Here is a 22,927-nt window from a genome sequence, read left to right as displayed (position 1 = left end):
GAGCACGATGTTCTAGCAGCACATCTCCCACAGGTCTAGGAAAAGGCTGGAGGAAAGGCACTGAGGAATTGTCCTCCCAGGACTGCTGACCTAACACACAGGGGGCTAAAAAGCCCCACTTTGCTTTTATCTCCTCTACACTTACTTCCATTTTTTGAAAGCTTAACTAAAATCAATCACGTATGAAAGCAGGGGAGAACTGTTCATGAACTCCCTGTTCTGAGACACCTACAAAAGTCTCGTCTGGGAAAGCACAAAGTGAGCAAACAGTCACTACTGGACAAAACAGGAAGATTTCAAGACACACTGCTTTAAGTTACTAACAAAGTGGTTACAAACATGCCCCCACAGGAAAACACAGGCTGGAGTTTTATCCTCAAGGGTTACAAGGACCTCTTGTTTACATGTAGGCACTTTCCAACAGTGACAAGACAGACTTTCACTTGACCTAGGCCAAATGACCTACAGTGGAAAACTGGATGATTTAAAAGCAGTGCTACAACCACCGATGAAGACTGTGTACGCGTGCAGGTAAGGAAAGCATTGAAATACCATCAACACTAAGAAAAAAAGTGTTTGTAAATCTCCCAGCTGTAATACCTTAACATTACTCCTCTGATGAGATGCATTTTAGCCTTTCTCTTAGGAAACCAAGCACGGATCCGACCAAGATCTGAGAAAAGGTGCAGGGTGAGGAGCGATGCCAGGCTCACAGTGTACCCCAGACTGACTCACATTTCAATTATTCTATTTTACACGTTTTGGAAGGGAGGAAAGGATAACTGCATTGACCCAGCTTGCTCCTCTCTGGGTGCTGGAGTTTTCTTAAGCGCAGCTGAATAAAGTAGGAAGTGAGGGTATTCATGGCCTTATGAGAGTGTTGTACATTCAGCACAAGACAGCACTCCCAAGCTCCAGCAGACTCCATCCAAGCTCTTTCCTCACTGACCCAAACCCAGCAGCTGTCTCTTGCTTTCTGCCGAAGCAGCCAAAGCACACGCTGACACTTGCAATGCTTCTCAGGCTCTGCTGAGAAGTTCAGAGGTCTTGTTGAACAGAGAACAGGTTTTCTGTGAGAACAAGTCCCGCCTCGCAACTGAAACTGCCCAGTGAACCTGACAGACAGTCAGATAAACGACACCGTGCCCAGACAGCACCTTCCATGCTTCTTTGAATACCTTACCACCAGCAGCTCCCCATTCACTTGCTGATACAGGTGACTGCTCTGACATTCTCAACCTTACATGCACTGTTCTACCCTTTAGAAGGGAACCGAAACCTGAGGCCTTTCAAGACAGCACTTCTTTCTTACTTGTTGATCTGCAACACTCCTTGAGCTTTTTCAAGACACCTGAACTAGCTGACACTCTATTTCTTGGCTTGGAAACTTGCTTGGAACAAATGCATTGCATATCCAGGTAGAAAAGATTGCACTTACCAAATCTCCTCTTGTGGTTCACCATAAGCTCACGTCCTGCACACCAGGACAAGAGAGGCAGTTCAGAGATCGTGTTAAAAGAAACTACAATTTTATTTATAAAACTGTAACCAAGAAATAAAGACAAGAATATCTCCAGGTTCGCCTGTCCAATCCAATGCAATGAATCAAGGACGTTCCCTCCTTCAGAGAGACAGTTCTACCATTTAATGCATTTAATGAAAGCTTAAATGAACCAGCAGTTAAGCAATGGTCTATACCAAGCAGACAAATCATCTATTATAATGTACACACCTATTTAATAGGCCTCAATCTCACTTTTTTTCCCATAGCTGAGAAACCGTCACCCCGCTGACAGCAAGGCATTACACCCACCCTTGCTCAGCACCAGTGACACTGCTCACAGCAAGCTGGGCAATGCCAAGCTGGGGCAAGCACAGCATCTCCCACCCAGCTGTGGGCACATGCAGCTGAGCATCTTCATGTGGAAGATTGCATGAGAGCAGCAAGACAGACAATAAACACAATGACCCCATTTGCTCTGGTTCCCTAGAACAAGGCAAAGCTCAGTCACCCAAGGGTCATCCAATGGGTGGCACTCACTCCATTAAAATCTAAAGAGGATCCCAAAAAGCAGCACACTGCAAAGGCTTTCCTTTATACACATTTTTGGAGAGCACAGGAGGGCATTGCTACCCCTACTGGGATTTATAACAGTGTAACACTCACTGGGATGCAGCCATAAACTTGCTTTCCTTCAAGAGCACTGCCCACACTGCCACTGGAAAGGGGAGATGGACCCTGCAGCTTGTCACTGATGTGCCCATCAAATTTATCAAGGTTTTAAACATGATGTGTGTAGTCATGAAATCAGTGAAGTAACAGAGCTATGAGGTTACACTGTGTTCAGTGCTTTCTGAAGATCAGCTTTAGGGACCCTGATTCACAGAAAGAACTGGCTACGTTTCTAAAAATAAAAAGCCATTAAGCACCAAAAAGAAGCATAATTGGTGACTTGAAACATTCAAGCAAAATCCACAGTAAATAACAATTTGCTCACAGAAATCCAGCATACAATTTTCAAGAAAGTGCAGGCAAATTAATTGTATACTTTCACCTTTTATGCTTCACTCATACAGGAGAAGAATAACATTTTGCCACACAGTGAGTGGCGTTTAAAGAGAATCTAATCAACAGCATCAATTAATTTGAGACTAGATCAAATATGGACAAACAAGTCCATATCAGAATCCTGTAACACCTGGGAGCTTTGTGCCCATCCTGAATCCACTGCTGCCAGCTGGTCATCAACACAGCAGCGGAGAGGACAGTGATCACAGCCACGGTGATGCCACCAAGAAGGGAACACACTTTGATTTGCACACATCTGGGGCACCATTTCAGAACTTCAGAAGCTGAAAAACACATCTTTCCCCAGCCCATCATTGTGGTGATTACTACAAAATTCAAGAGGTGGCTAAAACCAAGAGAATCTTTCTTCTTTTTCTTCTTGTTTTTTGATGTTTTATTCCTAGTAATGAAATAAAAATAGATCTTACTGGTTAAGACTTTTAAAGGCATGCATACTTTGAGAATACAGGTGTGGAGCCAAATCTCACACCACTAGCCGTACAGTACTTATTTCTATTGCTATACACAGCATCAGTCCACGACATTTAGCAGGTTCTATACACGATTTTTTTCCTTTCCTGGCTGTGACTTTGATACAGTGACTCATTCTGCTGCCAGATCATAAGCACCAGAGAAACAGTTCCAGAGAAAAAGAAAAAAAAAATGTCAAACCCCCTGTGCAAGCATTTCCCACTGGCTTTAGTGCACTACAGTGGTGGTGAAGCCATGGGGAGCACAGCTGGACGCTCCTACCACAATTACCTACACGCACTTCACCTTATGCCTTCCCTGCCTCCCATGCACACCCCATCCTTCACAGGGACTGGGAGAATCAGGTGGGCTCTCAGCATCTCCGAAAGGGTGCAGCACAAAAGGAAGCTTGATATGGGCTTGATTGTTCTATTTGAGCTTCAATAATAATAACAAAAAGCAACACTGCTCTCAGTATTAAAATATTGGATGCGTCAATTCTCTAAAAATTTCAAGAAACAAAATATATATATAAGGTGCTATTTAAAAACACACAAAACTGAGCTTTCATTCCAGGAGGGAATTTGGTTCCAGGCTCAGGGCTGGTCATGGGTCCCCAGAAAGATGAAATGCCCCTTGCTTCCCATGCAGGAGCTGCTTGGTGTAGCTCACAGGACGCACAGCCCCTCAAGGCACACGAAGCAAGGGAGAAACCTCCATTCCTTACCTCGGGAAGAAGAGCCCTGCCTCAGCCCCTCAGCCCTGCCTGCACTTCCCACAAGCACACAAGAACACCTGCTGGCTGTGTTTCTATTCCAAAGAGCTATTTACCTGCTTAACTTCACACAGCCACTCCTGTAATTCGCCTTCACAGGAGGAATGAGGCAAGTTCATCACCAAAAGACACTCTGTGGATCTACCAGGGAGACAAAAAGCAAAGGATGGAGAGAACCTTTTCCACGTGAATTCACCAGACCTTTGTAGGACGACCTCTCTGGTGGAACAACAGCAAGCGGGAACAATTACTTCATCTCCCGTTGCTGGGCTCTGTCACAAGGTTTCTGCAGACCCCATTTCATCCACAAAAAAACTGTTTACGAGTATGGCAGCTTTAGAAGTGATAACTTTCCTTTACCTTTGGGAAATTTTCTTGTTTAGCAACCAAAACTTCAAGATGACAGAAGCGCAAAGCTGTGCATGTGTGCGGGTCCAATGCTGCAGCCAAGCCCTCCCCCTGCCCACCAGGTCACAGCCACCCCTTCCCTTCTCACACCAACAGCCCAGCAGCCCGGCTGCTAGGCCGCCTTTCTGAAGAACGTCTCCTCATCATCTTCTCATGTTGAGCAACCAAAGGAGATGCTGTGATTCTTATCGCTTTTCACATATGACTTCACATAGTTTTAGAGAAGATAAAGAGACAAGCTGCATGTTCTGTAACATTTGCTTTAGAGGTTTCAGTGGTAAAATGTTTGAAGCTGTTTCAAAACCAGACTGATATATTGTCTGAATATTTTCCCAAAATAACAGAGATGTTCTAAGGTTGCTGTGTTTACTGTACATACGGCGGCCATCTACCTCTTCACTACGAGCGCTGCCCTGGCTATGGAACTTGGAATTTTCTCACCATAACTTCTCCCTACCTAAGCCATCAAAAGGCTTTTAAAATGTTAGTTTACTCCTTCCTTCTCAGAGAGTGCATTACTAACACATACAGTTTCTCACCTTTCTAGTGTACAAAACAACACAACTGCAAAGCTGCAAAAGGCATTTCCAGTCCACCTGCATAGCTGCCTTATGTGCAATATCGAGGAAAGAGCTAGAGAAAATAAGCCTCATTGAAAAAATAGTGAGCTCAGGTTACTGGCCTCATTTACATTACCAAACCACCTAAAGCCGTGTCACACCAACACTGCAGTATGTCTCTGTTGCTGATTACACAGATCAGAAGGTCAAATGATTTCCCAACTTCACTTCTGCTCAGTTCGTGCACACAAACTGTCCCAGCTAAAAGGGTGCTCCAACAAACAGCGTGGAATGAAGTGTTTGCAGGAGAAAAATAACACCAATAAACTTGTTTGCTTCATTGCTGCTCTGTGCACAATGCAATCTTTCCACTGCAGAGTTATTTTCAGACATGTCACAAACAAAAAAAAAAAAAAAAAAAAATCAAGAATATTTTTCCTTCTATAGCTCCCTTCAAAAAAACCCCTGACAGCTCTTCATCTTCCATCATCCCCAATGAAAGCTTCTTAAAACCTTCAGTACATGCACGAGCTCAGCTCTGCAGCATCCCTGCAGCACTCGACTCCCTGCCCGCCGCGCATTGGGACCACGTCTCCCAGTCCCACATCTCCTCCTCCCACAGCCATCACAGCACTGAAGCAGTGCAGCACTGCCCACTACAATCAGTGCCTTTCCACCTGCAAACGGCTTAGCAAGGCAGGCTCACCCTCACAGCCAGGGACCAGATCTCCAGGTCAGCAGGGTTGGCTTCTGGTACCCAGCTTTTTCCCCAGGACGAAGGACTTCCCAAAACAAGCAAGTCCTAGAAATAACAGACTGTCCCACACTCTTCCCCAGAGCCAGCGACTTCCCCATCTTGTTCTGGGTTTTCACATTTGAAGCATCAATAAACAGCAGGTTTCATTTTTTCACATTTGAAACTTCTTTCTATTCTTGCTTGGGCTTTTGGAGAGGTCGGGGGAAAATTAGGGACTGTCCACAAGAGAAAGTAATGCTTTGTAGTTTCATTACTTACACATCAGAACACCGCATGGAATCCGCTAAGCTTTTGCTTCTAAAACAAATGCAAACTGTACAAGCATTTTCATTTTGTTTTGTTCCATTTTTAAATGGAGTCTACGTCCAGTTAAAGCTCTTTACATCAAGGCAGATCTGAATGATTTACATCAAATTTTGGCTTTTCTTTTCAACTCTACAAGTTAAAGAACCCTTCTCAGCACTGTCCTTGAGGGCTGCGCAAGTGTGTTCCAGGCTTACCAAGCTCCCTTGCTCCTCCTCTATTTTCCCCCTCAACAACCAGTTTCTGCACTGAACAAGCAGCTGATTTGCCCAAGCTTCTCACTCTGTATTCGGACTGAAATACACCAGCCAGGCTGTTCATAAAGACCGCACAAGGCTCACGAACTGGAGAGGAGCAACACAGCCCGATACACCCTTGTCAGTGCTCATAACTCATGGAAAGCCCTTCTACTGAATCAAAACAAATGTACACAACAAGAAGAAAAAACAATTTTTGTGGCCCTTCCTCTATTTTTATTCATTTTCTACCCGGAGGAACACCTGCAGATTCTCAGTAATTGACACCAGTAGGAATTTTGCCTTAGGAATGAGGCAAAAAGAGAATTAAAACAAGAAGTCACAGTTTGGTCCTGGGTACATGAACTACTATGACTGAAACTGAGCTTATTTAAAGCAAGAACTTCCTCCACAAGCTTTTATTTTGCCACACTGAACACATGCAACAATTTGTTTATCCTCATTAACTGCAAGATGTAATAATATTTCTATATGGTATCTAATGCATACCATTATATATAGAAGATATCCACGTTGCCAACTCCTTTGTAGCACGACAAACCACACCAACTTGTCCACTTTCCTTCACTGTAGTTGTTCCAACCATGTCCTGTTGGAGAAAATTTAATTTCCTTTCTCCACGTGTTAAAAATATTGCTCTTAAATACTTCTATTGGACTTTGAAGCCTCCCCTGCAGGTAGGTGAGCAGAACGAGGGCTGCCGGGGCCGCTGCTTAAGCCTGGCTCTGCACAGCTCCTGTTTGGCCACAGCCCCACCAGCCCTGTTCGCCCCAGCTCGCTACAAAGACATCATTTATTTTCTTTTTGTCTCATTTTGCAGGAGCCCTTGAATTAACAGAATGCAAATATTGTACAGACTCTGAAGTCGGCTATTTTGAGAATATTTCTCATTTCCCCAATTTCCTTTTTTCACTGTTTTCTTGTTTTGTTTTTCAAATGAAAATGTTCACTGAGAAAACATTTCAAATTTCTTTTCTGCTTTTGCTTAGAAGAAAAATGGTCTCCTGAAAGTAGAAGAGCGTCTTCAAATAGCGCCAGGGAACATTTGATAGAGTCACACTAAAAGCGTTCAGTGGCGAATGTAAGTGCGGAGTTGGGCACCAACCTCACTGTGGACCATAAGCAAATCAAGAGAAAATTACTTCTGTGAAATACAGTGGGTTCTGGGTGAGGTATTTTGAATGTCAAGTCTCAACACTGACACATTTCTGATTCTTTTACTAGGAAATTATCAGGGAGAGAAGTCACTTTCTATACTAAACCACTTGAATACACGAACTGCTTTGTCTGAAACCAGTAAAAAAAAAAAAAAAAAAATTATAACTTTTGCAGGAGCCCAGCCTTGCAAAATGCCAATCCAGGACTGGAACACATGGACAGCCCATGCAAAGAACTGCTGTAATGGAAGCGGGTAGGAACTCAGCCCGGCTCTCAGCACCGCACCAGGCTGCTGCAGGGCAGCTGCTGTGCCAAACGCAGCCGTGCCAGCTCCTCACCTACGGAGGGCAAACAGCTTTTCTGAAACCGCTCAGCTCTACAATCTCTACGAGTGCAGCATTTCTGCTTACCTCGAATCGGAATCTAAAGAAATTCAGCGCTGTTACGGGAATTTCACGCAGCAGCGAGACGAAGGCGTACGCACATACTCTCTTCAGCAGAAACGTACCACAAAACATGGCAGAGGAAAGGTTAAGTAGCATTTGACTGATTTTTACCTCATGGGAACTATAATTTACACGCTGCGTTCATCCAAGGTAAGAGGGTTCAAATGGCAAAAATTAAAAGCCTGCAGTTTCCTACTTCTGTTTTTAACATATCATATTGATACACAGCCAGTTTTTAAAGCGACAAAAGGTTTCTATCAAAATATCAAGCAGCAAGAAGATGTGCTGCTTCTACACTGTCAGCACGGCTGTATTTTACTGCATCCTTCCTTGCTCCTTGCAACCACCGTCGATGATTATAAAACAGCGACGGTCTGTCTGCACTCCAAAAGGACAAATTAATCTTCTGGACACCTGGCTCTTACAATCAAATCCTAAGCAGAAATTTCCAGGAACTGAAATAATTAATTAAAGGTTGGTTAAAATATAGGTTAAAAAACGCAGCTGTGAGCACCCTTGGCCTGTTCCAGAGGGAGGTGCTGGCACTGGGATGTCACACCAGCAGGATCCGGCACACTGCTCAGCACTGACCCCTTTATTCTGCTTTGGGTGCAAGAACAGTCAGCTTATCTACATATTTTTTTAACTAGTCATCAATGGACTTCGAGCATCACAAACGCAGATACTGATACTACTGCCAAAAGCATGAATGATTTCTATCAGCAAAGCACACTGACAGCAGCAGAGCTTTGGCAAAACGCCTGCTTCCCATGGCTACTGCCCTTAGGGCCACGCCTGGCTCCTGCAGCATGCAGTGCCTCGAGCATCTTTGGGGTTTCTAAGCACTGCACGACTGCAGATTCCAACTCTGACCACCTTTCCTTGCCAATCAGAGCAGAGACGTTGCAAAAATTGGGAACTACAGCTCTTTCTGGGTCAGTAAGTCTGTGTTTTTCCCCATGTCTGATTGGCTGGGGCAACTCCACCTCAGCGTTAGTGTTGACAGAAAATATGTGCTGAGAATTTTAGCGTTCAGGATGTTCTTTAGTCATTTTGGTGATCTGATGTGGCACAGGAAATATTAGTGCACATTCTGTGTTTTCAGTCGCGCTCACCTCGCCATTGTTACAGAACGACAACAGAAAGGGGCAGATCATCGAGACTGAAATTGTAAGCGCTGTGACAGGAGTCAGAGTTGGAGGAGGAAGGTGATAAAGATTCAGCCAAATGTTAAACTATTAGCTCATAGTCCGATATTTTAATTTCCACCCTGCTCTCAACAAACCTACCTCCAAATTTGGAGTCTGAGTTGCACACTGATGCTGCCCATGCTACGCCTCGCCCATCAGCGCTCCGGAGCGACCTCAGCGCTGCTCCGCCGGACAGCTTCCGTACCTCGGCTGTGAATTTAATGTAGAATTAGGTAAAGATGAGCTGCCCTTACAAGTCACGCCACCAAGACCTCACTTACATCAAGACCTTACTGCTCTTTCTGCAGGGCTCAAAGCGTAGTCTGGATTAATGATGCAATAAGACCACTGCATCAGCTGCGCTCTAGGTACTGTTCCCCTCCTCTGCTTATCAGCAGATCTTCAACGTTCTCTTCCCAATGCAGAACAAAGCTGCTCTTCCCCTGGCAGCAGCCCCAGGTGCAGCCCTTCCTGCTAGCATAAAAACCCCACCGGGGAGCTGAGCAGATCCCACCGGTGGGATCTTCCACCATTTACTTCCTCAACGCACACAAACGAAGATGGTCTTTACCTCATCAACCTCAATATTAATTCCTTGCTGTTTTCATGTGTCTATCAATGCCATTACAACAAAGAAGGCTCTAGATACAGGAGTTCAGCAGCAGCCACAGAAAATACCAAGAAGTCAAGTACACATCTTTCTTCCATTTAAAACAATGTTCTTTTAAAGCCCGTTAAAATCCAGCACAGGACAGGATGGTGCTGCATGTCCCAGCAACACTTTGGAAGAACATTACAGTTAATATCCAGATTTCAAAACAACGTATTAAAGGTTTGCACAACTTCCAAAAACAAACAGCGCATCACATCCCGAGCTCCAACTCAGCTTCGGGAAGACAATGACCTAATCATGGCCCTAATTATAAGCCATGGGAGCTCCCAGAACAAGGCTTGGTTCGGGAGCTGCTGGTTCTGTGCCCACACTCTCAGCCCAGCTCCTGCCCTAAAACTGCAGCCAACATCCCAGGGAAAAGTGCTGCTTCTGCTGTCTACTGACCATAAGGGAGAGGGGACAAGGGTGAAACCCTGGACACCCCTGCATTGAGCCTGAAAATTAAGAACCATTGACAATAACTTGTGATTTAAGCATGCAGCCTCCATGGGCTTTCTAAGCGAGGTGAAGGACTCTCTGTATTTATTTCCACCACTTTTGCATTGCCATGGGTTATTCTAATTGATTTGTGTTCTCACCAAATTAAAGACACAGTACACAGACAGCCAGTGCCAGTGAAAAAATATGGCAATAGCAAAAGTTTACAAATTTAATTTGCAATTGTTTTAGCAAAACAGCTCAGTCCACTCCTTCAGTTTTGGAAAGTAATCAGCTTGTGCTAGAGGAAGTTATCAGCTCCCAGGAGCAAGCAGCACAACGCAGCCTTATTTCATAAGAGATGATGACCAGTTTTTCAGTTAGGAAGAGGTGGATACTGCAAGTGAGGCAATGCCACATGCCCTGGCATCGGGGACACCAGAGCTCAGAGGCAGTGACTTGACACAGCCACGCAGAGCCCCCAGGAGCAGCGCTGGCACAACAGGGACCCCAAAGTCAGCTCGTACATGAGCAGAAGAGGGGAAGTTCCATCACCTACAACAAAAGGGTTAAGCCAAGATTCCAGTCCCCTGGTTCCAACCGTGCAGCCAGCACTCCCTGCCCAAATTACAGCAGCGCATGCCTCCAACAGATGCCGCTTAGACAGGGGCTTTCCTTGCCCCGAGGTGCAGTTCAGTTTGTCCATTCTACTGTGCAATTACAGAATCAATAAAACATCTCTTTGAAACTCCCTGGACTAGTGCCGACACGCAGACAGTAGTCAAGCTGACATTTTTTGCTGTTTCCGTTATTACTACCGTCAAGCATTCTGAGAAGCAAGACATCAAAACCCGGGCGCCGCAAAGCAAAGGAGGAAAAGCAGCGCCGAGCTGAGGTTTTGTTCAGAGCGTCACGTTGCTGCGCAGCCACATGGCACCAGACATACCTGCTAACAAAATCTGTTCCAAATCCTCAAAGCAGGCACTGGGAAACAGGGCTTCCGACACACATGTGCCCCATCCTCCTCTGCTTAAACACAGCCATGTCCTCGCTCGCTATATTTTGAGGGAGGGATGTGGGGTAGAGCACCTGACCTAAACAGCAACGCTCTGATTCAGGGACCGAGGGGCTCATGCAAAGCAAACACCGTGTGCCCTATTGCTGATACGTGCTCATGGATACGGCACGAAACGTGGGCTCTGTGAGCACACTGGGAGGTGGGGCTGAAGTCTCACCGTCTGTCTGCTCCTGAGCACACTGCATCAAGCATGGGCACAGACATGGAAACTGGACAACACCAAGAGGAAGGACAACACCTGGAAGGAAAGAGGAGGGTTATGGGGGGGGGATGCTGAGCTAACACGTTCAGTCACCATTCCCTCATCAAACCAATGATTCAATGGGGACTTACATAACTGGGGACAAGCCCAGCACAGAGGCATTCGCTGCCCACGAAAATGCAACTTTTTTCCTTCTGTAACAATTAGCCAAGTCTGCCTAAATAAATGGAAAATTTAACACTGAAGGTCTTAAAAACACTTCCTGAAAATTACCATCTTCAGATGTTTATTTTCCCACTCACTACATTAATTACAAATTATTTAATCATTCATTTTGAGCTCCAAAACCTGGCATGTACTGTCAGCATCCCACATACCTACATCTCTAGAAAAAAAAAACCTGTTAAAATTCTTCCGACTATTGCTTCTTGAACATCTCCAAAACTTGCATGTGGGGCAAGATAGAACCTCAGCTAGCCCCACATGGGGCAAGTTCCCCTGACTCACTGTCAGCTGGGTCAGGGCAACCCACCCTGGGAACCCTCAGATTCCTCCCCAGCTCATCACTGGATCTCCCTTAAGCAGTCACTGCCAGATGGACTGACTGCATGCCATGGTTGCACATCTACCCTCTAAGAAGCTTTGCTAGGTGGAAAAGGTGGCACCAAAAAGTTGCAAGGATGCTCAGCATCATCTGACTCTTAAAGACCTTTTGCATTCTATAGTTTCTTAAAACTGCTGTAACAGTTGCATCTCAGCACTCTTCCTCCAAGGTTATGCGAGATTCAAATGGTTTACAAATGGTTACAAAGCCCCTAATAACAAATCTGTTTAATCTGAAGGCTCTTTCACATTCCCATGTCCCAGGAGATGTACCGATGCACACTGGCACCAATGCAGTGAGGGCAGTAAGGAGCACTGCACCCACCCCACAGGCACGGAAAGGAAGGCCAGCTACCTGCCTGGTTCTACACACATCAGCTGCATGAGAAACACCACCTGACACTCCCCTGTTTGAAGGTGAACTTGCAGAACTGCATTTCCTTTCAGAGGATGCTCACCTGTCTTCTCTAGAGACCATAGGCCAAACAATAACTCATTTGGAGAGCAACTGATTTTGAAGAGGTTTCACATTTGGCTGCACACAAGAAGGAAAGAGGAGAGGAGGTGCTTCACACCCAGGCTAAGGCTGAGGATATATTGCATTTTCTCTCCAAGCCAGTTCTCTTTGTGGTATAAGATCGCGGGTGTTTTAACTGTAAAAACTCACTTTAAAGCGACCAGAGCTGAAGACAATGAGGTTGTGTCATCTGTACAAATATTCTGTACTGGAATGAGAATGCCGGTCTACCAAAGGAAGTTCTGGCTGAACACAAAACAGTCAGAGCAACTGAAACCGAGAAGATCCTCAAGCCCGGCTTGTTAGGAGTGACCTAAAATGGCCCAGATTTGACTCACCCCTCGCTACCTCCTCCATCAGAGGATTCAAAGAGAAACTGCAACGCAACCTTCATCGCTGCAGCACAACTGCAACATAGCTATTCTCTGTCATAAAAGAGAAAAACAAGCTGTGGGCGCCTGAATGCTGATAGATCACTTTTGCTTTAAGAGTATATAATGTCAATCAAAACTGCATTCCTTATGCTCATCACAGGAGCCTGCAACCAAGCAATACAAAAAATCTCATCTGAGTTCAACTAGTAATGTGTTCAAAGGCTTCCCAATCTGCTCTGTCTCTGGCATCGGCATCAGACAGAGAAGGAGAGACTGCAAAAAAAAATAATAATAAAAAAAAATCTCTTGCTGGGCAAAAGAGAAAAGCCTCTAAGCCAAAATAAAAATAAGTATTAAAATGTGTGTGTTGGACTAAAAGGATATACAGCAGGTTGAAATGTGCTATATCTTCCTCACAGTGAGGAAAGACCTCGATAACTCACCACCAGCTTTGATCACTCGTGAGCTATCAGCTATTTCTTTGCTGCTCGAGTAAATATAAGTCATTCACAGCTGAAACATAATTCCTCTCTCTTTCCCCTGCCACTATATGTTGTGTGTGAATATGTCTTGTATATAGGCACACTAACACAGCGTGCTGTTCAAATACACATCAGAGTTCACCAGATGGTGGGGATTGCCAGACACTCATCGCTGCCATGAGTTAGGAGCCACGGTGTAACTCATGAATGATGCGTCTAAGCTGTAAGTGGATTTTGCATACTTACATTACTCTTACCAGCATAATGCTCTGTTCTCTGTTCAACCTGAGACAGTTTATAATTGTACAACCTCGAGGAGTGCCGGGTGCCATGGTTTGTTCTCCTCCCAGAGCCCCGAAGGAGCTCTTTTCATCTGGGGTTATGATTCACTCCCGTGCACACAGGATTAGACGCGGTTTCATAAAACTGCGTCCACAATCAGTGCCCATGTTTGGGCACAATCTGAAACCCAACCTCAGAAAAACAAAGGTGTTTTACCAAAAATACTCAAGGTTTTAAGAGGCAATCATCTTAATTATGCATAGGAAAAATGCATGAGATTGGAGTCAAGGTTTTGTGCACGGGCCTCAGCATGCAGTTGGGCATTAAGATACTTGGGCAATAAATTATGTGAGCACAGGCTGCTAAGGATGTGAATGTTGGGTGAATTGGCAATTTCCTAGTCTTTAATTAATGATGGTGTTGAGAAAGAATGTGGCCTTCCTTCTAAATTAACAATGCTTTTTAATCAGCAAGTGAATCTGCCTATTTAACATGGAAGGTAGCTCTAGGCTTGCAAAGAGCATCCAGAAGGAAGCTGGGAACCTGGCACTGCACTCCTGGTCCTACTAGTCCCCTTCATGGAGCCCAGCACAGCCACGTCCTGCCCCAGGTCTCTAACAGCCAGCAGGAAGGGGAACCAAGCAAAAATCAAGGGGGAAAAAAAAAGGAAAAAAAAAAAAAAAAAAAAAAGAGGGTTAAGAGTGAGGAGGAAGGACTGCACAGAGACTCGCTCTGGATTTAGAGGCAGATGAGGATGTTTTAGAGCATCCAGATCCACACTCCACCAAGGCACAGCAGCGTTCCTGGTGTACATAACTGCCTGGCTCCAAAGCAGGAAATAAGGAAAAACAAAAGGTCTGAAAACCAGAGATCACACAGCATCTCTTCTGTTGAGTGCTGTGACCAGTTCCATCTCCAACCCAGAGAGGCCTTTGGGAGCTCAGCCAACAAGAGGACACAGCACCAAACTAGCTGATAACTGAGGTAACTGTCCTAGGAAGCACTCATTTTACTACTGCTTTGCTAATCTATTCCTAGCAACCACACTGTACCATCTAGATACCAAATATAATTCACCTTTCTTATTTTTAGCCGCTCGCAATTCCCACCTCACAGACAGTCTGTTGAACAAAATCATAAACACTGTGCCATAAACACTTACAAGAGACACAATTTTAAAGGTCAGGGATGTATCCTTACCTAAGTGTAGAAGTTTAGAACGGTCTAGTGGGTTTCAAACATTAAAGGAAGGAGAAGAAAAAAACAAACAAAAAAGTTACAAGCAGCATTTGTTATTTGAAGGTTTTTCTAAGGATGGGATGCCTCCAAGGGTTACGGCTTCAGCTCCAGTTAAGCACACTGGCTTGCTATCCAAAATTTCTTTGAACTAACAAAATCCCTGGAGGTTATCAGATTGGGCTGAACGCGGACGAAGGTTTTCAACTCCTCCCCTTTTATCTGTAAATACCATGAGAGGAGCTCTCTACCACCGTAAGTCAAATAGTTTCCTGTCTTGGCTGGGAACCACCTAGGCAAACACTGGAGGCCATGAAAAACAGCCTGACGGGGGCTGCGGGGCAGGAGAAGGCACTGTCAATCACTGCCAGCTCATCTGGCCCAGCTCTCAGGAGCGAGTTTCGGCACGACGCGGCTGGTTACGGATGAGTAGGGTGCATTTCTGACTGCAGACAGCTCCGTGAGCCCAGAGGGAATGCTGCCTCCCCACCCCTCCCAGCACCCTGCCCCAGCACAGGGATGGTCACCCAGGCTGTACCTTCCCACCCAGACAAACCAACTTCCCTGTTGGCATCGGTGAGCACTAAAGACACAGACAGAATGACACAGAATGGCCAGGGTTGGAAGGGATCTCAAGGATCATGAATCTCCAACCCCCTGCCACATGCAGGGCCACCAACCTCCACATTTCATACCAGACCAGGCTGCCCAGCGCCCCATCCAACCTGGCCTTGAACACCTCCAGGGACGGGGCATCCACAGCCTCTCTGGGCAAAAGAGCCAAAGCCCACCGTGTGACAACAGATGCCTTGCTTCCCAATGCATGCACCAGGCTTTATTCTTCTGTTGATGCTGATGTAACATTCAGAGGCAGAAAGAGATGAATCTGGGAGGTGTCGAGAACAGAAGACCCAAGCGGCAGGCACAGGCAGCCTGCAGCATCCTCGGGGTTATTTCTCACTCCAGGATTGGAGCTTTATGCTTCAAATGGGCAAAAAATAGGGCGGTGTAGAAACGCAGCATATGCAGCCCTAACAGAAACAAATGGGGATGGTGCGATCCCGGCTGAAAAGACTCAGAGTCTTATATTAAAATGCATGTAAATCATTTGTCTCTGGAAAGTCCACAATTTAACTCAAGCTAGTGAGAACTAGGACTACCCTCCTAAAAATCAGACTCAATTCATTTTTCAGTCCTTCTGCATGATAAATACCAAACCTTAGCTGCCCTATCATCTTTAAAAAGAGACTGTTTTATCGCCTCATGAGCACCTCAGTCAGTTTTATTCAACCAGACCAGCCACGGGCAGGATGCTCCACAGTGACATTTTCAAAGCTACTTAAAATGTTTTGATTGCCCAAGTTTATACTGATACGAAAGTCTCTTTAGCAATTTTGCAAAACCCATCCTAGAACTTATCATGTTTCTTCAACACGAGGTGCTCGCTACCTCGGAAATGGCTGGTTTTAGGGGGAGCCCCCGATGCCTCATACCAGCTCACTTGTCACCGCTACAAAAACCACTCAGCAGGGCTGCACTTCGCACTGAGAAAGACACAGCGTACTTCTAAGCTCACCTCCAAAAATATGTCATAATTTAAGGGAAGCCAACACAGAAAGCAGCTCAGAAGACTTCCATGAGTGTGTAACACCGTGAAAAGACAACACAGAGCAAGGTGAGGGTCCCTGCCCCAGCAGACCGCTGGGGTGCTCGATTCCCAGCCTGCAGCCCCAACATCTTCATTTCTGCATCCCTTCCTTGACTGCAGCCCGCAGTGCAATTGGGGGAGGCGCAGGGAAGCGGTGGCTGTGCTCCATTCTGCAGCACACTCTGCGATGCAGCACATGTACAGGCCATAAAGTTACCCAGGCAGCTGTTTCGGTTGCCTGAGTGCTGACTACAACCACGGCCTCTGGATGCAAATTACTGACTTTTATAGGTTCCTAAAAACATTTCACTGTGTCTACTGAACAATGTGGGAGTTGTAGAAAGGGCCCAATGATGGCAATGATGTAATTAAAAGCTTTGAGTGGAAAAAAAAAAAAAAAAAGCCATTAGATGCCTTCTTTCAGACAGAAAAACCAGTGAAAATGTACTTCTTCAAAGTAGTTTAAAAGAAAACGTCAAAGTAAATAAATAAAAAACCCATATTCAGTCCTCCCTCATCCCTCAGATTTCCAATAGCTTCCCCGCTCAGCGCCCGTGAAGGAAAACATATAAGCTAGAGCACGTCTCTAAGCCATATACTCTATCTAGAAGAAAACGAGATAGAGAAACTCTCCTATCTAATCACTGGCCCCGTCTGGCAGTAACAGGAGTTACTATCTCTGCCTGCTTGTCAGGAGCTGTGCGAAGCGAAGCGGTGGCTGGGGCTGATAGGGCAGCGGGAGGAACGGGGGCTGCAGAGCATGGCTGTTCTGCACGGGCTGGGGAGCCCCTTCAGCCATGGGTTCCCATGGATGCAGAGGGACCTGCCCCAGCACCACCCCCTGCAGTGAGGACCTCTAAAGCATTACGCTGCCAGCACACACTCAAGGGAATGCCTTCATTACAGCCAGAGCAGGGGAAACTCCACATCCAAATATGCTGAACCTATCCCTTCTGCTCCCCCCATCCCCAAAAATACTAAGTATTTTTGCCATAGTTGGCAGCCCCTGCCCATGTAAGTGCATGCAGCTGACACCAAATGCAAACACAAGTGGGAATGAGCCGCCACTGAGCTGCCTGTGCCCAGCACAGGAACTCCCCAGCACGCAGCATTACCGAGTGCTCCACGCACTGGCACGCTGCACAGTGTTGCTCCAAGCATTAGCTATAGCCTTAAACAATCAAGGAACTTTTTTTTTTTTCTGCCTTTTTTTTTTTTTTTTTTTTTTTGGAGAAATGATCAAACCGGGGGTGGGGACAGAACATCCTGCGTGAAACCGCATCCTGAACAAGCATCACCACGATTCACTGTAAATAAATACTCTCTCCTTGCAGCACTTCCGTCAACTGTCACTGCCTTGGCTCCAATCACCTTTCAAGTCCAAACAGGAAAGCAGAGAAAAGCGAGTGAGATGGCAGATATGAGGTTTAATTTGCTTTTCACTGCAGTTTTCATTGGTGGTGCGCTTCCAATTCGTCGGCAGTGCCAGCTGCCTGGAATCACTCCTGGACCCAGTTTTTTCCTGTTAACCTTCATAATTGTATTATTATGGGCAAGCCCACAAACTGCGTTACAAAAAAAAAAAAAAAAAAAAAAAAAAAGCTGTAAAAAGTGCAGCTCCTACCCTTTATTAGATAAGCAGGCAGATTCAAACCCTGCTGCTGCAGACAGAAAGGCAACCGAGATTTGCTGAAGATGTTTCTTCACCTCTGTTTTACATAATGCGAGATGTGGCCATTAAAAAAAAATAGTGTAGCTGGAGCAGAGATGCAAAGGGGTTATGGGATGAAATAAGTTTGACCTCAATTTTGCTGAAAACTTACGAAAACATTTATATAAACCTGGAAAGATCAAAGATTCAAGAGGATAGCAATGCCGGGCGGGAGAACGCAGGCAGAGCTGCTGGGTACCTGCAGACAGCCCTGTGTGGGGCGGGGATGGTTTGGTGCCCACAAAGCGGATGGAGAACAGAAGGCTGTGAGGAGCTGCCTCTCGTGCGCACCCTCTTGCGGGCACCAATGATACAGGGCAGTCCCAGGGGATGGAAACCAGGGGAGAAAGCACTGAGCTCCATCAAAGAGAGCCTAAGCAGAGCTCGGCAGGGGAGGAAAGCCCTTGGCAGGCAGGGGCGCCCAGGTGGGGCTGCCGGGATCCCCTCCCCGCTGCACACGCACGCAGCAATTTAATTAATAAAAGTAAAATTGAAGTACTGCATGTAGCTGCAAAGTATTATTAAAAGCTGTAATGTCTCAAAGGTTCCTATGAAGTCACGTTCTTGCAATTCACCCTTAAGAATTTAAAGACAAAATTACATTTTTGGTAATACTCCGGGGAACGCACTTTTCTATGCGGCCCATTGTTTGCGTATGATGCATGGCTCTGAGAAAGTGGCATTGTTAGAGGGACCATAAATCACAAAGGGGAAGTTGGATTTTATTTATATTACATATTTTTTTTCAAAAGAAGTTTTATTCCAGCCAGGGCCTTACTCAGCTGCAGCTTTCTGTCCTGTTTGCCTCAGCCAATGAACCAGCGCCAGCCCTGCAGGCACATGCTGGGGGCTCTCAGCCCACCCCACGCTCTTTGCACAGCCCCCCAGAGCACGGAGCTTCCCACAGCCAGTGCAGTGCCATGGGTCCTGTCTCACTGATTCCAAGAGAACGTTTATTTTTACTAAAGATAACTCTTCAAGATAAAATCTCAAGTATTTAAAATTCCGCATTGCCTTTTCAAACGTTTACCTGCTGTGGTTTGCTTTCTTAGTGTTCTTCAAGTGATGTCTGTATTTACTGTGGTTATTTACTCCAAAATGCATTATTTCTGAACTTGGAACCAAAGTGGGCTCCATGTTCTTCAAAAGCAAGGAGTGAATGCCAGAATCACTCACAGCCCACACACACCCAGCCCATCCTTCACCCGGCGTGCACGAATTACCTAGTGGCCTGCCTCCTAAGCAACCACAATAAAGTTAACGCTTTGATGAGGCGCGCACGTTTTACATCTCGCAGCAGCTGGGAACTCAGCACTCCACAGCACTGCCCAGTTTCATTTTAAACTTTAAACCAACCAACAAAACCCACAATCCAGGACATAACGGGTATCACAACGAAAAAATCCCAACGGTTAGGAGGCAGCTCCTTGCTGCGACCAAACCACACAAAGCGCTCTGCAAGGAAAACACCCCACATTCATGAGGCCCGAAAGCCAACCAACAGATGTCAGCCAAGGCCTCCAGGCCCTGGTAGCCCAACCAGGCACCACTGGAACATGATTTCCAGGCATGGCCGAGCACGCAGCACCCCCTGCTTGAAAGGTGGGAACCCCAGCACACATCACAGCTCAGCTGGGCATCTTCTAGAAGACGCATCCCAAAACATGGTTTGTATGGTTCACGTCCTGATAGGTGAGAACAATCTCGTGTGCTCTTCTGACCTGCTCAACACCTCTGTTTGTTTTATGCACGTATCCACACATACCAGAAAACTTCAAACAGCACTCATCCTCCCTGCCAAGCAATAGTCAGCTTTTTAGAGCAAACCTGTATCAGCTGTCGATACCTTAATGGCTGCACTAACATTCCCAGCATTCCAGGGCTTCCACTTAAAAAAAAAAAAAAATCATAGCATAGCTCTATAAAATAAGTTTCCCTGACACTCCATCCTAGGTCACGGTATCCTACAGTCTACACAGCTTCAGTCCCATATACACACCCAGCCCTCACTCACCACATCTCTGAGCATTTCCCTGGATGCTTCCTGCTGCAGCACATTACAGGCATGAACGTATCGGTGCTTTTTTCCAAACATAGATACAAGTCAGTAACAGGTTAAGCTAAGTGGCAGACATTACTGCCTCGATTCCCAGAACCAAGGAACAGTGTCACTTCATACCAGCTACAGATCTGACCCGCTTCATCTGATTTCTCTCAAGTTAGTCACTACATTCAGAATGTAAGAAGAATAAATTAGCAAGGATTAAGCATCAGAAAACCCACTTAGAAAACCCGACTGTGTTAAAATACACATACTGACATTAACATCATATGCTAGTAAACGTGAAGATTAATGAGTCGTATGGTCTAAATACCGTCAAGATATAGGATCAGTCCAGTGCTAGTTAACCCTAAATATAAGAAAAAATCTGCCTTTCTGTCTCCAGAAGCACGTGGCACACTCCACACTCAAACATCTGCTTCCAGGAGAGCTGAGTTCACCCAGCACCGATGGAAGGCCCCCGCCTGCCCAAGCCTCTCAGCTTGGGTGTTTTGCTGCCAACAGGATGCTAACTGTGCTCCATAAAAGGCTCAGCCGTGGTCTGAAATACAGGCAGAGAGAGCTAACTCAAGCTCATGATTTGAGAACTTCCAACGAGAAACGTTATGGCAATAAATTCCACGTGCTTCCCTCAACTTGCGCACGTTTTGAAGGATTTCCACTGTGTGTTGAAAAAGGCCACCCTATGGAAACAATTACAGCACACAGCCTCACACCGACTCATCCCAACACAAGAGCCACTGACCCTTCTTTATGGGCATTTTAAATAATTTATGTCCAACCTGAATGCAATCCGCTCTACTTGGCCTCTCCGACCCACAGCGCATCAAGGTTTATGTTGGGTTTCTTTAACATCCAGACCCTGTCATGGGAAGCTGTGATCTACATCACCGCGCAACGCGCTCCCCACCACCAGACACCAGGACAGGGCTTCAGTAATGAACCACCTGAGAAGTTCAGGCCAAAAAGAGCCCACATCCTATTGTGCTCTTCATCAGAGTTTGTGCAGACAAGGTCATCATCTTCCTGCCTCCCCTGCAGGATGCCTGGCAGGAAACCCAATGGGAAGGTCAGGGCTTCACACTACACTTCAGAGAGTGGCTTGGGTTGGAAGGATCTTAAAGATTGCCTCATTTCAACAAGGAAGGCCCATCTGAATGCTGCCTCACATGGGGCTCAGGGATGCTCCACCTGTCAGCAGCCCTTGAGCTTCAACAGAACCTTCCCCAGGCAAAGAGCAGGATGCAGGGAGCAGCAGCAGCACCCTGCCTATGTCAACAAGCACAGTGCTCTGCCACAGGCAGGGCAGTGTGACCAAAGGGGACACCTCGGGCCTTCTTTATCTGCAGAGGGGACATCTGTGACCACAAGCTGATCCAACCGAGCGTGAGCTCGATATGAATCAAAGCGATCTCAATCACTGATTTTAATCAAGGCTCATATCAGAAAGCAGGAAACATGGTTTAAATCACTGATTTTAATCTTGTTTTACATTTATACTTTTATTTTTGTAAAGAGAGACTGATTCTAATTGCTTAGCAACTTCATAAAATAGATCTTTCCACCGAGTTTAACTCCTCCTACTAAGCACTTTCATTCGCTCATTCCCCTAAGTGTCAGGTTTTGACTTTGTTAGAAATTAGTATTTTAATTAGTTGGTAATTTTGTTATTTGTATCACTTTTCATCAGCTGAAAAACGGAACTGCGGCAAAACATGCGAAAACATTTCTATTAGTTAAATGCAAGTTCCTTATAGTGCTGGATACGCAGCAAGTTTATACATTTATACATGTACAATATTTACCGAACATGATCTGCTGCAAGAACACTCAGTTCATCAGGAACTCCGTGGTACTGGAGCTCACTCTCTCACACCTTTATTTAATTCACAGACTGGAAAAGGAGAACAAGGTTTCCTGTCTTTCCATCTTCGCGCTACTTACTCAGCCTTTAATGGAATCGGCGGAGGGATTCCTTTAACTGTTCCTATCTCAGTGGGAATCGAAATCAAACTCTTCATCTACAGGAGAGGTCAGCAGCAGCTGAAGCCCAGCAGTTCCAGCACAGCCATACTGAACCAGCCAACTGACTTAGGGGCCTGCAACAATCCTCTTTCAAACGTCAAAAGAAAAACTGATACATTAAAACAAGAATTACCATTGTGAAACTGCTTTAAAAAGATCTTTAAACAAAACTTCGCAGCCTCTCCATAAAGTCATTTTTAAGAGCTGTCTAAAAATCATTTGTTCTGTTCTGTTCAATTGCTGGTCCAAAAAACCTCCAACTGCCTCAATTTTGAGCTGAAAAATCACTTTTTTTCCCTATTTGATTGACTTTATGAGTCAACAGACAAAACGACAAGTCTTTTTTAAACTGCAAGCAGCTACTAAAACTTGGGAAACGGTCTGAAGAGCCTGCAGGAGCTGCCTGAGCACCCAGCAGCACCCAGAGCTGTGTGTGCACCTCGCTGCATTAGCGGCAGTTCATGAGTGAACAGACAGAAGTGGCAACACTGCTGCTCTCCTGCTGAGGAGCCGAGGCAGCCAGCTGTCCCAGTGCCTGCTCACACGTGAAATACCTCACCTAAGGGCCGGGGTTTGCCCTGCTGGGTCCCCTGGGTGCACCAATGGCTTTGCCCTCTCCTTCATCTGCTCGGAACGGCCGCAGCACCTGCACCCCACATCCCTCCGTCCCACGTGCTCACAGATCTGCTCCTTGCACTGCAGCCCGCCTGAATCCCCGTGACA

At 45.8% G+C, this 22,927-nt stretch overlaps 1 protein-coding gene across 6 annotated transcripts in view; it reads right to left on the bottom strand.

Moving 5' to 3' along the window:
- The window catches only part of FOXP1 (forkhead box P1), a 334,704-nt gene that overhangs the window by 246,310 nt on the left and 65,467 nt on the right, over nt 1-22,927 (bottom strand). For 2 of the 6 annotated variants that reach the window (XM_042823146.1, XM_042823149.1), the window contains exon 3: nt 8,994-9,104. The exons of the other annotated variants lie outside the window; for them this stretch is intronic. The gene's annotated coding sequence lies outside the window, so the exon portion shown is untranslated. The remainder of the gene's footprint in view (nt 1-8,993; nt 9,105-22,927) is intronic. 6 annotated transcript variants of the gene reach the window in all.

This window comes from Centrocercus urophasianus, unplaced genomic scaffold (assembly GCF_019232065.1).
Source record: "Centrocercus urophasianus isolate 14NV4802_14NV808 unplaced genomic scaffold, USGS_Curo_1.0 seq_22, whole genome shotgun sequence".
NCBI classification, from domain to species: Eukaryota; Metazoa; Chordata; class Aves; order Galliformes; family Phasianidae; genus Centrocercus; species Centrocercus urophasianus.
The sequence above is the reverse complement of the archived record's forward strand: the minus strand, read 5'-3'. Positions and strand labels throughout refer to the sequence as shown.